Source organism: Myotis lucifugus, unplaced genomic scaffold, assembly GCF_000147115.1.
Source record: "Myotis lucifugus unplaced genomic scaffold, Myoluc2.0 scaffold_34, whole genome shotgun sequence".
NCBI classification, from domain to species: Eukaryota; Metazoa; Chordata; class Mammalia; order Chiroptera; family Vespertilionidae; genus Myotis; species Myotis lucifugus.
The window spans coordinates 7,635,256-7,652,476 of NW_005871082.1; positions in this window are offsets into that span (position 1 = coordinate 7,635,256).

Sequence of the window (17,221 nt, forward strand, 5' to 3'; positions counted from 1 at the left end):
GTAAACTTAGGGGACCACTGAGATGAGAGGATTCGCCTTATGGACAAGCACCACAAAGTAAAACCTCCGACATATAGTGCTGATTTAATGGAAAAAAAAATATCAGAAGGCAGGGCTCTGATGTGAGCATAAATCACAAACATGCAATTCCACACTTCTCTTGGGATAACTACAAAGTTGCAAATAGGGCTCAATATTAAATTGAAAAGATTAAATCTCAATTAAATTTCAATTAAATAAAATAATGCAGGTTTTGATGCATTAAATAAATTTATTTAAGCTACTATTTTCATGATTTTAATTATAATCACATGGGTGTATTTTCTATATTTTCCATTAATATTACTAAAGAGTAATATTCATTAAGCACTCACCACAAAGTCACTGCTCTTAGCATTTTACATGCATTATCACATTTGATTCTCCCAACAAAATTATCCCAGGTTTACATATTAAAAAAGCTGAGGCTTGGTGAGATCCAGTAAATCACAGCTAATAGACGGAAGAGCAAAATTCTAATTCAAGTCTGTACGATTCCTCATGTCAAGTTTCATTTTTATAAGCATGAGACGATTATTTCCTCTTCACTTTGTAAGTTCTAAAAGCAGGAGCTCTGTCTTCTACAGCTTTGTATACTGGTTACATTATCAATAATAACATCACACATGCTAGACAATAGAAAAGCCAAGAAGGCAAATATTTACCAGGTCTCTCCAGCACAAACCCCTCCCCAAATCCTATCTTTGAAGATGTAATCAGGTGACAGTTATAGTCAGTGTAATTTTGGGTCTATAGATTTAGTCTAAGTGAAAATGATTGCCAATCTCATCTATTTTCCCTGTAAAATAATACTGTAATAATAGTGATAGAAAGATAAGGACTGATACACTAAATTCACAAACTAACAACCCTGGTTAAATGAAATTTCAAAATAAATGCTCATAATAAAATAAAACCTAATTCAATGGATTCAATAGTATTTAATTAGTTCCATGGTTAATGCTCAAAATCCCACATGCTTTCTCTCACTTAATTTCTATGTTAATAATGTTACATCTAGAACCACTTCAATAGATAACTGATTAAAGTGACAAAGTGATTGGAAATGTATAATTAGAAATAAGATGAAAAAATGACTTAATTAAATTCACCTCCATTGTAACTAGTGAGCATTTAGTGAAATTTGCCTAAAAGCAAAGCTTTGCTCTATCTATGGATTCAGAGTTGGAAAGGAACTCTTACAATGAAGAGATATAGCCCTAAGCTTGCAAATAATCCAAATCACTACCCAAGATATTTAACAGTCCCGGTGGTAATGATAATCACATGATTCATTCAGGAAAATAGTCCCTAGATATATTTTTAAATACACAGTGCGTTACTGTTAACTATAAACACTATATTGTGTAGTAGATCTACCCATTAATAATTGCAATTCTGTTATATATTTCTATACTTTTGACTATTTTAGATGTTTTATATATGAAGAATCAGTATTTTTCCTTCTATGTATTTATCCTTCTATGACTATCTTATTTCACTTAGCATAATACCTTGCAGGTCTATCCATGTTTTCACAAATGGTAAGAGTTTATTTTTCAAGGCTAAATAATATTCTATTGTATGTATATACCACATTTTCTTTACCCATTCAACTGTTGATGGACACTGGATTATTTCCATAGCATGGCTATTATGAAAAATACTGTAGTAAACTTGTAAACTCTTTGAGATGCTGATTTCAATTTTTTCATATATATACCCAGAAATGGGGTTGCTGGATTCCATAGTAGTTCTATTTTTAATTTTTGAGGAGCCTCTATACTCATTTTCATTACATTTTCACTAACAGTATACAGAGTTCTAATTTCCCCACTACATTGCCAACTCTTATTATCTTTTGTTTTATTGACAATAGCCATCTAACAGATGTGAGGTAATGTTCAATGTGGTTTTGTTTTGCATTTCCCTGATGATTGAAACAATTTTTGTATACCTGTTGGCCATTTGCATACCTTTTTTTGGAGAAATATATGTTCAAGTCCTTTGCCCCTTGTTTAATTGGAGTAGTTACTGTTGTTTGTTGTTGTTGTTGTTGTTTTTGTTATTGAGTTACTAAATATGTTTTGAGAATTAACCCCTTATCAGATACTAGTGACCCAGTGCACGGATTCATGCACATTGAAAGGAAATTAATTAGAAGGTGGCTGGTGGGGTGGGACTAGATGAGACAGGCTGGACACGCCCTGGAGCCAACCTCCCACAGTCCCTCCCTGGCATCTGCAGAGTGAGTGGGGTTCCTCTGGCAGGTGGGAGCCCTCAACCTGGCCTGTGGGGATCAGGCCGAAACTGGCTCTCTGACATCCCCTGAGGGGTCCTAGAGTACGAGAGGGAACTCTGCAAAGTTGCTGTCGTACAGGGTGTGGAACGCAAATGCAAGTGTGCAGTAAACCATATTCGGGGCCGACAGTGCCCCAGCAACAACATAACCCACGGCTTAAGGTGGAATCGCACAGCTCGCTGAGGTATCAGGCTCCCTCCTCTCTGGTTTCGGGGTGTGTCACCTGAGAACTGCCACTGCCAAGTCACTGCAGCTTGGCAGCTCCTGCATTGAGTGTCTGTCCCCTGGTGGTCAGTGCTTGTCATAGTGATGGTCAGATGGTTGGACACTTAGCATATTAGCCTCTTATATATAGAGATATGGGTTGCAAGTATTTTCTCCCAATTTGTAGGTTGCCTTTTCACTCTGTTTATTGATTCCTTTATTGTCCACAGCCTTTTAGTTTGATGTCATCCTGCTTATGTATTTTTGTCTTTGTTGTCTGTGCTTTTTATGTGTCATATCCAAGAACTTATTTATTAAGAATGTAGATATCACATTAAGTGTGGTTTATTTTTTAGCAACAAAAAACTAACAGAAACAGGAAAATTTTAGAGGTGATGGATTTGTTTGTTTTAGATTGTGGTGATGGTAATGTGAATGCATACATAGGTCTAAACCAGCCGTGGGCAAACTACGGCCCGCAGGCCGGATCCGGCCCGTTTGAAATGAATAACACTAAAAAAAAAAAAAAGACCGTACCCTTTTATGTAATGATGTTTACTTTGAATTTATATTAGTTCACACAAACACTCCATCCATGCTTTTGTTCCGGCCCTCCGCTCTAGTTTAAGAACCCATTGTGGCCCTCGAGTCAAAAAGTTTGCCCACCCCTGGTCTAAACTCACTAAACTCCATATATTAGTCACATGCAGTTTTCACATATCAATTATACTGTACTAGAGAACCGGTGCACAAAATTCATACACAGGTATGGTCCCTAGGCCTGGCCGGCAATCAGGGCTGATCTGTGGTACAACTGGTGGGGCGATCTGGGGGTCCCCACTGGCACCTGCCTTGGCTGGCCTGGGGCCTGTGGTCTGGGGGCAGCTCCTGCATTAAGCATCTGCCCCTTGGTGGTCAGTACATGTCATAGCAACCAGTCATTCCACTAGTCATTCTGCCAGTCAGGGGCAGCTCCCGTGTTGAGCATCTGCTCCCCGAGAGGGAGTTGACTGGCAGTAGCAATTGGGGGGTGGAGCCGACTGGCAGATGGCGCCAGGCCACCAGCCAAGGCAGGTGCCAGGGGTGGCCCTCGATCACCCTGCCTGCCTATCGCCCCACAGATGGCCCTGATTGCCTGCCAGGCCTAGGGACCCTACCTATATATTAGGAATAGTTTCTTATATTTAAAAATTAAAACCTGGCAAGGCTACTGTAACACTGAAAAAGCAGGATGATGCAGCGATGATATGCATGGACTATGGCTTGCACATTTTGTGGTCAGCCCTGATTCTGACACTTATAACTGTGTGACAAAGCCGATTAGTTACCTTCTCTCTGCTTCAGTGTTTCCACCCATATGATGGGGAAAATGGTACTACTGCCTCAGAAGGATCATGTTATGTACTACTTTTTATAATCAGGGAAAAAAAATGTAGTTGCCCATACAACAGCAAGATGCCTTTCACCTGTATGAAAAGTATGGTCACTGGTGCATGCAGCGTTCAGGATTGTGAGAGGGATGTCCGATTGCTAGTTTAGGCCCAACATCCCCTGAGGGGTCCCAGATTGTGAGAGGATGCCGGCTGGGCTGAGGGACCACCCCTCCCCCATGCATGAGTTTTGTACACCGGGCCTCTAATACATTAATAAAGAATCTAGGGGGAGGCAAATTTGGAAAATAGCTGTTAAAAATACTTATGCTTACCTAAAAGTGTTTCTAAACTTGATGTCTTTCTTTATTCACTCAGATACCAAGTTGCCATATGATTCAATTTATTCAACTTGCTCAAGCTGGTTATATTGCAGCAATAAGCATAAAGTTATAATGCTGATCAGAATTACATTACTTATGAATACCATAATGTAGCCAATAGAATAGGCATTTTTATTAACCCATCAGATATCTGTCATTGTCTGTACAATGCTTGCAGTCTTAAAACAAAAAGCTAGTCAGATATTTCTCTAGAAAAATGGTTTCATTTGAGAACAACAAAGAATTTCAATCTGAAACGTGTAACCATGGTGGGCTATATGCAAGTCTGCTAAAACAAAGTAGAGCAAACTCTTTTGTAGCAGGAAATAAAGAGTTCTCCCTGTTGTACTTTGTGATTAACTAGGACATGAGACCTTCCCCTCTGGTCCCCTGACTTCATTTTTTAAAAGAATATATTTTTATTGATTTCAGAGAGAAATAAAGAAGAAAAGAGGGAGAAAACATCCATGATGAGAGAGAATAATTGATCAGCTGCCTCCTGCCCTCCCCATACTGGGGATTGAGCTCACAACCTGGGCATGTGCCCTGATCAGGAATCGAACAATGACCTCCTGGTTCATAGGTCGATGTTCAACCACTGAGCCACACCACCCAGACCCCCTAACTTTATTTTAAATAGAGTTTCTGTTTACTAACTTTTTATAACCCCTGCCAATGGCCTCTTTATAAGCAGCCCCTTTCATCTGTAATTTCTGTCCTGTAGTCCCCTCTCACTCTAACTCTGGCTCAGCTATGTGATTGCTTTGGCCAATGAGATATTAGCATCTTGATACAAACACAGGCTTGAAAAAATCTCTTGCACATTTTCACTTCTATTTCTTGCCTCCCTGCAATTATTAGTAGAATGAGCTGGTTTGAGCTAAGCTGAAAACAAGCCTGAGCTGGCCAACCAGAGAAGGAAAGAGCATATGGAGCGCAGGCACATCATCTGAGCCAAAGTCTGAGAATGTGTGACACAGCCATGACCAGCCAAACCTCTGAGCCAACCTCAGCTGATTGTAGGCAATGGTTCAGATCATCTGGCCCCTGGGGTCATGAGCAATCATAAACAGCTAGTCATTTAAGCCATTATGTTTTGGGGAGGAAGAGTAGCTAATATATATGGAAGGGTATTTTATGAAGGATATTTGAATTATACTGATTATATGATCTCTGTCTTATTTGTGAATGCAGACACGGAGGAAGTTACCAAAATGCATATACTTTAATATAAAACTAGAGATTGCCAATGCATCTAAGGGGTTGTGAAGGGTAGTAAGGTATTACAAATCAGAACTACCACACTAACTACATTGTTGAGCTATATCTCCCCTGTAGCAGTCATATATATATATATATATATATATATATATAGATTGGATTTACAAGTCAAGTCAGAAAATCTTTCATCACTAATCTGTTCTCAATGAAACCATGACTGTGCATCAGAAAACATTTTTGTATTACACTTAGGAATACAACAATAATTTAGCTTTATTCTGTGAAATTAAATAATTTTGCATAATTCTTTCAATCTTAGTAGCAGAAATTATAAAAACTGTGACTGTTCTCTTTTGAAACCCTGCCCTCTACTAAAAACAGTTATTGGCATTCTTTCTTTCTGGTTTTAACCCAAGTTGAAAATAGATATTTAATTATGCTTCTGCAGTTTCTATGTCCTATGGCCAAAATGCAAATACGACATCAGATTTCTTGTAGAGATTTTAGCCACACCTGGCAAAATTCTGTTTTCTCTCAGTTACTTCTTAATAACAAATGAATAGAAGACAAGTGCAGAAACCTGTTTATAAGACTCTATGAAGTCGATGACGAGCTGCATGACTTTGGGCAAATAGCTTCATTTCTGTTTGACTCTGTTTACTCATCAGGGGAAGAGAGACCAAGAACCAACAATCTTTCATTTCACGCCTTTAGGAACTTAGAGTCAGGCAGACCCTGTACAAATCCCAGCTTAGCCCTGGCTGGTGGTCCCAGTGGTTAGAGCATTGGCCTGTGCATAGAAGGGTCTCGGGTTTGATTCCTGGTCAAGGGCACATACCTGGGCTATAGGTAAGAGCCCCAGCCCCAGTAGGGGTGCATGCAGGAGGCAACCAATTGATGTGTCTTCTCTCACATTGATCTCTCTCTCTCTCTCTCTCTCTCTCTCTATCTCTCTCTTTCTCCACCCTTTCACTAGATAGAAAAAAATATCTTTGGGTATGGATTAACAAAAAAACAAACATACAACAAAAACAAACAAATCCCAGCTCAAACATTTACAATGTGACATTGACCATTATAATCATTGAGGTCTCCTTTCTCATTTGTAAAATGAGATGTCTTAAAGGCTATTGAATGGATTAAATGGATAAAAGTACTTTTCAAAGTTGTAAACCTTTGGTCTTCAAAGGAGCCCTCAGTAAATAGACTCTCTCTTCTCTACTAGGTTCTGAAGGTTTTGAGAAATAAGCCAAGCAGTAGATAAGGTGCCCAAAATATCCTTAAGGTCAATGGGGAAAAGGTAGCCTTGAGAGAGAGCCACATGCATCTTCTAAGAAAAAGCCAGACTTGGGCAAATTTTACTCACCAATCGCAAGTAGAGCTGGAGCAAAGCAGGAGTTAACAAAGTGCAGGTAATGTTTAGAATGGAGCACAATTTCTGGGTAATTTTGTTCACAAGAGAAATAAAGGGTAGGACTGAGCCAAACATGCACACTTCACAAATTACTAATCAGAGAAGTCACCTTGCCTCCCCTTGGTTGGGATAAGAGACAGCCAAGAGGTCAACAATTATGATGATTGGATTATCTCTCTGGAAGGAAAGTTTTAGAGTGGGTTAGAAGTATGGCTGCCCATACTAAGCCACCGATATCTAATAATTAGTGTAATTATTTTTGAAAGTGTTACATTACTTTTTTTAAGGTCACTATAATGTTGTTTAGATCTTTTTGATCTGCAGTTTCTTTCACTTACATACAAGGATATTAGTCAAAATTTGCAAAATGATCTCTTATCATACTAAATTGTCTCTTTCTGAGAGCACTTTTCTCCAAAGCACATTATAAAATTCTGTGCAAGGTACTAAAGGTTGCCCAATGTTATTTTTAGATTTCCAATGTTAATTAGAAAGTCAGTCATTGTGAGACTATTGTGATAGGCATTGTATGTTAGTATATCTCAAAACATCTATAACAAAAACAAAATGAATGGCAAAATGTTGGACTAGTCATGAAATTTGGTCAAGATAAATGGATTTAGAAAGATCAAAATTTATCAGATTTAATTGTTTTGTTCTTATATATGAGACCAAGATTTCTGCAGCTTTCAAATTTTCTGAGATAATATAAAAACAAAGATTTCCCATTTATTAAAATGTGAGCATTTGGGATTGGCATTAGTCCCAAAAGTAAACTTGATTGGCCCAAGAACAATCCTTAGGAAAGTAGAAGAAAATTCTACCTGAAGTCTCATACTTATAGTTATATTCATGATTGTAGAAGAAATCTCCTACTGGACCCCTGATTGAAACTCTCTTAGTTTCATCTCTTGTGAAATGAAGTAACATTTTCTCCTCCTATCACAAATTGTTTCACGAGGTCACAATAATAAGACAATGAGTAGAGAAGTTCTTTCAATAGTACCAGTACTGACAAATGCACAAAGTTATTTTTGGATGTGATCCCAATATTTTTCTGAACAGAAGCCCCACGTTTCCTCTATCCTTTATGACTTTTTGTCACTACTTGAGGCAGATGGTGTAAAGACAACCTTACAAATTCATACAGAGTATGATACGAAAACTGCCTAATGTGAGTATTGATGGAAAATCTACATGAAACCTATCAGGAAAGAGAGCACATATTAAGACAGCATTGTTATCTTGTCTACTGGGCATGCGAATATGGGGTTGATGGAGTGGGGACAAGTGGCCCTAATGCAATGCCCAGAACATTGGCAACACTCACTGATATGGGCAGAGACAGAATAAGTTTCTTGCCCTTAAATGCCCATGTGAGCTTCCTTCTAGTGAGGTCCTATCAAGAAGGAGGAGAATGTAGCCCCACTGTGTACAGAGTTGAATCACCCTCAAATCCAATAAAATCTGTCATAAGAATAAAGTGAATATTCCAAGTGAAAAGAGAATTGAGTTGTCCTAACAAGAATTTCTTTTGCAAGAGTAGGCCAGGTCTTGTAGTTTCAAGGAGCAGAATGGGAAGAGGGAAATAAAAGTCCTTTCTTCCCTATTCCACCTTAAAGCTACAAAGATGCCTTCTGATAGGAGAATATACTGTAATTTTGTTTTAATGTCTTCAGGAGAATGGTGCCATTTAGTTCAGCTTTTAATGTGGCCCTAAATTGCTATTTTATTACCCTTGTTGACATTCTGGAAGCATGAAATTAGCAAATTACATTAAAGAAGCAAACAAAAAAAGCAAGAAACCTCAGCCTAGTTAAACAATGCCAGCATAAGCCACATATTTGAATAATGTTCTTACCTTAAAACACTGAGCATATATTTATCTGAAGGCTTCCTTTTCCATAGCCTATGAATTAGTTTTATGAATAATTGCATATTCCATTACTTTGCAAATGCATGCGCTCATGGTGACCTTGAACGATGCTTTGTGTTGGGTGAAACAGGATAGTTTGTAATTCTTCTGCTTCCTTCTGAGAAATAAGATTCCTCTTGACTCCACTTGATGAAAGCATCCTGTTCTTAAAACGCTTGTCAATACCTTTGCTGCTCCACCCGAAGGCTCTTCCTTCTGTTACGATACAACAGTGATAATTTTATTTCAGATGAAAGCAATTTTGCACTTACAAAGTGAAAACTATGTTGATCCAGAAATCTGTACTCTGTGTTATAATTTAAAATGTAGCTAATTATGTATATTTTCTTATCAAACTAAAAGTAGTAATGTAAAATACATGAATATGTTTATATTCCTTGTTCTTGTTAAATTAAGGTGACAATCTCACAGTCATTTCAGTGGAGTGTAATAAATAAAGGGCATGCTTTTTTTTAATATATTTTATTGATTTTTTTATAGAGAGGAAGGGAGAAGGGATAGAGAGCTAGAAACATCGATGAGAGAGAAACATCGATCAGCTGCCTCCTGCACACTCCCCACTGGAGATGTGCCTGCAACCAAGGTACATGCCCTTGACCAGAATCAAACCTGGGACCCTTCAGTCCGCAGGCTGACGCTCTATCCACTGAGCCAAACCAGTTAGGGCAAGTGGCATGCTTTTTATAGTACACATGTTGTTGTTGTTTTTTTGCTCTTTGGCCTCCATTTACCTCTTTTCGATAATGCCCTAATTTCATGATGAGAAATTAGCTCTTTCTCCTTGGAATTAGGCTGGGGGGACTGTCATTAGGGTTTCTTCCTCTACTAGCCAAAGGATGGAAAGAACCCTCAAAGGAGGCTAATATGATGACCTTGTCATTCAATTTGAATTTTGAGCAGATCAAAAAGACTGAAAATTCTTGGCATTCTTGTAGCAAGTGGTGTCCCTGTTCTAGAGAACATAACGGCCAGCCTGACCAGGCTTAAATCTTAACTCTGTGACTTATTAGGCGAGTCTCATTGGACAGGGAGCCGCACCATTCTGCCTTAGTTTGCTCATTTTAAATGAGGAGAATGGCAACAGTGACCTTACAGGATTGTGATGATGATCAAATGAGCTAGTATGTAAACACATAGTAATTGATGCATGTTGGACTCTTTTTTTTTTCAATCCTCATCTGAGGATATTTTTTCATTGATTTTTAGTGAGAGGAGGAGGAGGAGAGAGAGAGAGAGAGAGAGAGAGAGAGAGAGAGAGAGAGAGAGAGAGAGAGATGGATGTGACCCAGGTACATGCCCTTGACAGGGAATTGAACCTGAGACCCTTCAGTGCACAGACCAACGTTCTAACCACTGAGCAACACAGGCTAGGGCTGCATGTTGACTCTTAGTCAATATTCAGCAGTGGCACCGTGCACATTTTACTTTTCTGGGATACCTTTTTTCCCCCTACTCCTGCTTCCCAGCTTCCAGATCTGCCTTGGTGCTCCTCATTTTCAAGTTGTTTCTCCAAATTTCTGTTGATCCTGAGTGCCTGTTGATTTTCTAATGAATTATTTTGTATTTAACTTATTCAGAGCCATATTCTGATGCTCATAACTAGAGAAACTCTTCTGATACCCATTTATATTGAGATAATGTCTAGACAAATTCAGTACTGATAATAAGGTTTTAATTTTAAAAAATCAAGCTGTAGAAACTGGCATATAAAGAGATTGGTGTTCAGCTTGTAACAGTAAGATATATATGAATTCTAAATATGAACACTTGTAAGGTATTCCTTTGATTAGCTTCTCTGCAAAAATGACTCAATTAATTATCAACCACAATCAACAGGGTAGTGTATTTCTTCTTCAAGTAGATTTGAGTCCATGAGATGTATAAATATATTACTAGAAACTCTCCTAGGAATAGTAATGCAATTAAGGTCACATCTAAAGCATTCTTTCATCTTTTGTGTCCTGTACTTAAAACAAGAAATTAAGACCTTAATGGGAGCCCAGAGGAGCATAGAGAAAATTAGTAAAAGAATGAATGAATAGCTTCTATAAGGAAAGTCTAGAAGAATTAAACATTTTTCAGAATAGCAAAGTAAGGCCCTATAGAGTACTAGCTTTAAATAAATATTGAATATTATTTTATGAATAGTGAAACTTTTTTCTTTCAGGTCTATATCAAATAATCTTACTCATAAAATATAGATTATACAGGAAGAAGACCTATAGACTGTACATTTAAAATATTTTTATTAATATTTAGAGCGAGAGGCAGGAAGAGAAACATCCATGTGAGAGGGAAACATAGATCAGCTGCTTCCTGAACTCCTCCTAGGTAGGATCGAACTCACAACTGGGCATGTGCCTTGACCAGGAATCAAACTGGCAATCATTTGTTGCATAGGATGATGCCCAACCAACTGAGCCATACCAACCAGGGCTAGACTCTACATTTTATGGGAAACAGAAACATAGAATCAAGGAAAGTTTGGAATATAATTCTTCTAGAATTTCTTATAGAGAAGGATCTGACATGGTTTGGCCCAGGGTGACCCAAGGCTCATAGCTGCCCTACCTAATTCATAGGTGTGGCAGACTACAACAAGGTCCCCCTGATTCCACACCAACGCTGTATTATTTAAGTACCTCTACCAAAAAGTTCAAGGCATCTATTCTTACGTATGCACATTGGGAAAGAGAAACATGATGAGGCTTAATGTGTGTATCAGCCTTATCCTGGATTGGATTGGATAGTGAACAGAACATTCCAACTAGAAGTCCACCTGGCTAGCACCTTTGTGATGCTTTGAGCTAAAGATTTGATTCTCATGGACACACTCTAAACATGAAGACTTCATGTGTGTGAGACATTTTTAGTTTGTTTTCATTTAGACTGTCTCTAAAGTATCTACTTTCCCCATGGGTATCTTCATCTTCTTTTTTTTTTCAAGCCTTAACAATTCTTTTTATTTTTTTCTTTCTTTTTATTAAATTTATTGGGTCAACCTTGGTTAATAATATTACATAGTTTTCAAGTGTCTATTTCTCGATACATGACCTGCATATTGCCTCGTGTGCCCACCACCCAAAGTCTAATCATCTATTGTCATCATATATTTGATCACCCTTTACCCTTTAATATCCCCAACCCCTCTTTCCTCTGGCAACCACCATTCTATTGTTTGTATCTGTCAGGTTTTGTTTGTTTTTCTTGTTTGTTCATTTGTTGCTTTCAGCTTTATATTCCACATATACTTGAAATCATAAGGTTCTTAACTTTTTCTGTTCTTATTCTGTAACAAAATTGTCTATTTTTACTTTTTAAGGGAAATGCAACAACTTAACAAATTTGTAGTAGGAAACTGATGAAAAATGAAGGAAAAGTGGTTATAGTATACATTGTACAGTTAAATGGTTCTTATAACTTTGGGGGTGGTCTGAGTTATCTATTTCAACTATATCTTCTAGAAAACTGGGATAATGATAAAGGCTTCATCGATATCACCTTCTTTAGAAAGTTACTGTGAGGAACAGAATTCAGAGGTTGCCAGGTGTTCCGGTCCAATCCAGAATATCACAGTTAAGATAACTAAGATGCACAGATACTTTTTAGAATAGAATTCTTATTTGTGCTCATAAAATAATAAAAATGCAAAATCTAGAATAAAGACAATTTTTTTACAAATACTTATACAGTGCTCCTAGTCACTTTAAGAATGTTTAATTAATTCAATCATCATAAGCAGTCTGAGGCAGGTCCTGTTATTATTACATACATTTTTACAAATAAGGAAATTGAGGCCTATAATTGGCCAATAACTTGCCCAGTATTAAACAACCATAGTGAGATAGATTCAAATTTGAACCCAGGAATTCTGGCTACCAATTCTGTGCTGGTAACCACTCTCCATTCTGCCTCACTGGAACATGGTCATGGGTAGCATAACTTCCAAACAAGGGAAGGTAATCCAAGAGATGTAGGAAAGCTTGGGAGTAGCGCACATCTTTTCCAGACAACTTCTTAAGATTTCCTCCAGACTAATTTTGTGCTGTTCTACACTTGACAAAGGAGAGGCTGACATACTGTAATGGGTGACCCATGGGAGAACATTATGTCTGTAAAGCTCTTTGAGGACTCTTTTCTCCAGGTGCTCACAGGGCTACTTGTACTTCTGTCCCCTGGAAAATAACAAAGTCAAGATGGTCTGATTTTTACAGTTGAGAATTTGAATGGTCAAGTTGTAATTGACAAAAATGTTTTTTCAGGGAGTCTGTTGTCACTGTTGACAATCCAAATCAAAAATATGGGCTGCTGTCCAGAATTTATATAGGTGTGAGAACCTGAGATTTATGAGATTGAACAGGTATGTAATGGGAATGCAGAAAGCAACCCAAGAAACAAAAAAGAAGGAAGAGAAATTCAGTGAAATGTGTCTCTTTCTAGAGTATAGACAATGGCCTTAGGTTAGGTGAAAATTGAATGAAATCCAGCTATTAATTTAGTTGGGTTAAATCAGAAAGCATTTTTAAATGTATTCCTAATTATTAACTGCTAATAATATGAGAAAAATAAATGTATACCAAGTTACATTCTATAAAGTTATTTTGTATAGTCTTGCTGAGAAGAGCCAAGGAAAGTCAAATTATGTTTTGAATATAAACTTTTGGGAAGCTCCCTATCTCAGAAAAATAAGCACTGTTATATATCAATAGGATTGGTTCTGCAAACATATTTTTACCATACTATAAAACAGATATTATTAGGTACTAGGGGCCCAATGCACAAAATTCATGCAAGAGTTGGCTTTCCCACCCTAGCTGGTTTTGCTCAGTGGATAGAGCATCGACCTATGGACTGAAGGGTCCCAGGTTTAATTCCGGTCAAGGGCACATGCCCAGGTTGAGGGCTCGATCCTCAGTGGAGAGCGTTCAGGAGGCAGCTGATCAATGATTCTCTCTCATCACTAATGTTCCTATCTCTCTCTCCCTCTCCCTTTCTCTCTGAAATCAATCCTATATGATAAAAGAGTAATATACAAATTGACCATCACTCCAACACACAAGATGGCAGCCCCCATGTGGACACAAGATGGCCACTACAAGATGGACAGCAGGAGAGGGAAGTTGGGGGCAATCAGGCTAGCAGGGGATGGCAGGGGTGACCCAGGCCTGCAGGGGAGGGCAGTTGGGGGTGACCAGGCCAGCAGGGGAGGGCAGTTAGGGACAGGCAGAGGAGCAGTTAGGCATCGATCAGGCTGGCAGGGGAGTGGTTAGGGGGTGATCAGGCTGGCAGGCAGAAGCAGTTAGGGGCAATCAGGCAGGCAGGCGAGCAGTTGGGAGCCAGCAGTTCTGTTCTGTGAAAGGGGTGTCTGATTGCCCGTTTAGGCCTGATCCCACCAGAATCAGGCCTAAACGGGCATTCGGACCCCCATCAAGGGGTCCCAGATTTGAGAGGGTACAGGTTGGGCTGAGGCACCCTCCCCCTCCCCCCCCCCCCCCCACCGTGCACAAATTTCATATACTGGGCCTCTAGTAAAATTATATTAAAAAAAAGAGTAGGCCTTCGCAGCCCCAGCTTCATCTAGAAGGTTGTCTGGACGGTCGTTCCACTGTTCGGCTGCCTGGTCTAATAAGCATATTACGCTTTTATTATTATAGATTATTATAGATTATGCCCCTCACCCTCCAAACCAGTGACCTTCAATCTGTAATTCCTAAGTGGAATTTACAGTCTAAGTAGAGAAAGTGCATATTTAAAGTAATTAAAAATTAATTTCAAATTAAAAAAATAATAATAAACAAAGTGATTTACTTTAAGAATAATTAGGGGAGGAGAGGTAATGGAGACCACAGAAGGTTTCCATAAACAAACATTTTTCTAGTCCTAAATATTTCCTAGCTCAAAGATACCCTCAACTGATTAAGCAACACATTTTAAGTGAAGGAGCATAAGCCTTAAAATTAAAGTCAAGAGTTAAAATGGAACTCTACAGTTTGGGCAAGTTATTTCACTTTCTTGATCATCACCTTCCTTGTCAGTAAAATGGAATCATTAACTTGAAGGGTCGTCTGGAGATGTACAACAATGTCAACTGTCTGGCACATAGTAGAAACTCAATAAATTATACAATTATGCCTGATGCCATTTTTATTACTGTCAATGATAGTAATAAAAATGCATTTGTTAAGTCTTGAGCTATCTGCCCCTTTAAAAATGTAAACATGTAAATCTTTAGGTTAGCGTATTGATTTGTGTTGGTAAAATCTTACACTGCTAAATTACTTTAGTGTATACATGAATGCAGAAGCTGCCATTAATGGAGTTTGTTCATTGTAAAATATGAAAAAGTCAAGAAAACTGACAGTTTTACTGGGAAGTTAGAATACAAAGTAAGTAACTCTGATTTCAATACTTTATTGAGCTCTGTGTTAATTGTCTGTGAAAGTGTGAACATGAAAGATAATGTGGTTGTCATCACATGAGTCCCCAAGTGATTTCATGAACAATTTCATTGAAATAAAACATTTCAATCAAGTCTCATGCATTGATTTGTGCACAAAAGAATCCAATATAGCTATTCTCTTCTTGAACATTTCCATCAGAAAAGGAAAAAAAATCTGGCAACTTCACTGACTGAGCATCATTAATGTTTTTAAGCCTTCAGTATTTGTAAGGGGAATCTGTAAGTTGCTCCAGTCAAGTGTTTGCCTTTTTGGCTTTAGAAAATAACTAGGTGGATTAGAAACAGGAATTTAAAGAGCTTTAAGTTAGACAGAAATAGGAACTACTGAATGTCTGATCCCCCCTTTTGGATGGGACAGAAGACCTGGTTGCAAGTGATCTGGAAACTTGTGTTGGTCACGAAGGAAGAGATCCTTTGGGGTCAATCGTGTGAAAAATTGGAGTCTGGGAGCAATTAACAAGGACTGAGTTCTGAGAATTTCCTCTTCTCACAGGAAGTCTAACAGGAATTTGTTAAAGTGTGGTCCGTGATAACATGCTTCAAAACGATACAATTGAGTCTCTTAAAAATCCCCGAGTCTCTCTCTCTCTCTCTCTCTCTCTCTCTCTCTCTCTCTCTCTCTCTCACACACACACACACACACACACACACACACACACACACTGTGGGATTAGATTCTCTGGGGGTAGGTCCCAGATATCGGCTGTTCTAACAAATTCCCCAGGTCTCGCTCATGCAAGCCAACGTTTGGGTGGTATTCAGGTAGACAATCCGGGTCTAGGTTACCAAATCCATCCTGTGAAATAAAATAGGGCCCACAGATCCTGGAGGGCAGGTGTGCATCAAGTGTTTGGAGCAGGTTTTAGAAAGAAGAAACTAAGAAATTTCCTGAACTCAAAAGCAAACAACTTCCTTAGAATTGCATACTGACCTGTAATCATGTTCGCACACTGAGTGGTGAAGCGTCCAGGTCTGGAAAGACAGCAAAGAGCTAGGAAAGGCTTTTAACTGAGATGGCTTTTCCTGTCTTGCTTATGAAATGCTTTTCAAACAGGATATCGATGGCATAAATGATGTCAGCATTTTTTTTCCTACTAGTGTGTAATTTTGAAAATATCTTGTTTGGAAAAATATCTACCCTAATGAAGTTCTATGTCTGGCATATTTATTTACTAACCTGATTTTTAAATTGCACATATAAGAGAAAATGCACCAGATATTTGTTAAAAATGCCAAGGAAGATGGAAATTAAAATTATTGCAGCAAGGGTCAAGACTATTGCAATAGGGATGAGAGAATGAGCTCACCTTCTCTGAAATAAAAAGTGAAGAAATTTTAAACAATGAGTTGTGCTAATGAAAAAAGTACTGATGACTTTAGGGAGGAGGTGGTCAAGGTTAATAGGGCCACCTGTGTTTGCTGGTTGTCACTTATGGAAGTTAGGCTCCCACCCTACCATAGAGAACAGGAGACGGGGCCCTCTCTTCCTTTCTTTTTTAAATCCTCACCCAAGAATAGGTTTTTCTTTTACTGATTTTGAAGAGAGAGAGAGAGAGAGAGAGAGAGAGAGAGAGAGAGAGAGAGAGAGAGAGAGACATGGAACCTCCTTATGTGCTCTGACCAGGGATCGAACCCGTGCCCTAGGCATGTGCCCTGCTTGGGAATCCAACCAACTGAGTCACTGGGCCAGGGCCCATGTTTCTTATAATTACATTTCGAAAGGATGACTCCCATCCTTTTCTCTTTGATAAAGTCATTTCTGAACTATACAATATTCACATTGCAAAGGGGCAGAGAAGGCAGTTATAATTGCAAGTTTTTTCAAGAAAATGATTCAAGGAAAGGGAGCTCAGGGGCTTATAGTCTGGAAGAAGCCTGTCTAAGGTTTAGTC